General features: G+C 35.9%; 1 protein-coding gene across 6 annotated transcripts in view; it reads left to right on the forward strand.

Moving 5' to 3' along the window:
* PDS5A (PDS5 cohesin associated factor A) overlaps positions 1-1,251 on the forward strand; it is a 169,874-nt gene that overhangs the window by 90,206 nt on the left and 78,417 nt on the right. The gene's annotated exons all lie outside the window — the stretch shown is intronic.

The raw sequence follows: 1,251 nt of genomic DNA on the forward strand, positions 1-1,251 counted from the left end.
AAAGAACCAGCTTTTGGTCTTGTTAACTCTTTCAATTGTTTTTCTGTTCTCTATTTCATTTAATTCTGTCTAATTCTTATTATTTCCTTTCTTCTGGTGCCTGAGGGCTTCTTTTGCTGCTCTCTTTCTTCTTGTTCCAGTTGTAGGGTTAATGTTTTGATTATGGCCCTTTCTTTTTGGATGTGTGCATTTATTGCTATAAACTGACCTCTGTGCAGTGGTTTTCCTGTGTCCCAAAGGTTCTGGTATGATGTGTTTTCATTCTCGTTTGATTCTGTGAATTTCTTTATTCCATCCTTAATTTATTCTATAACCCAGTAGTTTTTGAGCAAGATGTTGTTCAGTTTCATGTGTTTGATTTTTTTCCTTTGTTTTCTGTTGTTGATTTCTACTTTTACAGCTTTATGGTCAGAAAAGATGCTTTGTAATATTTCGATGTTTTGGATTTTGTTAAGGCTTGCTTTATGGCCTAATATGTAGTCTATTCTGGAGAATGTTCCAGCTGCATTGGAAAAGCAAGTATACTTGGCTGCTGTTGGGTGGGATGTTAGGTATCTGTCTATGAGATCAAGTTTGTTGATTGTAGCATTTAGCTCTTCCGTGTCTTTGTTGAGCTTCGTTCTGGATGTTCTGTCCTTCCCCGAAAGTGGTGTGTTGAAGTCTCCTACTGCTATGGAGCTGTCTATCTCTCTTTTTAGTGCTGTTTGAGTTTGTTTTATGTGTTTTGGAGCCCTGTCGTTGGATGCGTAAATATTTATTATAGTTATGTCCTCCTGGTGTATTGATCCTTTAATCATTATATAGTGTCCTTCCTTACCTTTTGTGGTGGATTTTACGTTAAAGGCTATTTTGTCAGAGATCAGTATTGCCACTGCTGCTCTTTTTTGAGTGTTGTTTGCTGGATATATTTTTTTCCATCCTTTGACTTTTAGTTTGTGTCTTTGAGTCTAAGGTGTGTCTCTTGTAGGCAGCCTATAGATGGATCGTGGTTTTTTATCCACTCTGCCACTCTCTGTCTCTTCATTGGTGCATTTAGTCCATTTACATTCAGCATAATTATTGATAGGTATGAGTTTAGTTCTGTCATTTTGATGTCTTTTTTGTGTGTGTTGTTCACAGTTTCTTTGTTCCACCTTATTTTCTCTGCTGAGTCGTTTTTCTTTATGTGTTTTCTTTTTATCTTTTTCATTGTTGTTGATTTTGTGTTTGCTGAGTCTTTGTATTTTTCTAGTTTTTTATTTTGACTTGTAG

Source organism: Trichechus manatus, unplaced genomic scaffold (genome assembly GCF_000243295.1).
Source record: "Trichechus manatus latirostris isolate Lorelei unplaced genomic scaffold, TriManLat1.0 scaffold00126, whole genome shotgun sequence".
NCBI lineage: Eukaryota > Metazoa > Chordata > Mammalia > Sirenia > Trichechidae > Trichechus > Trichechus manatus.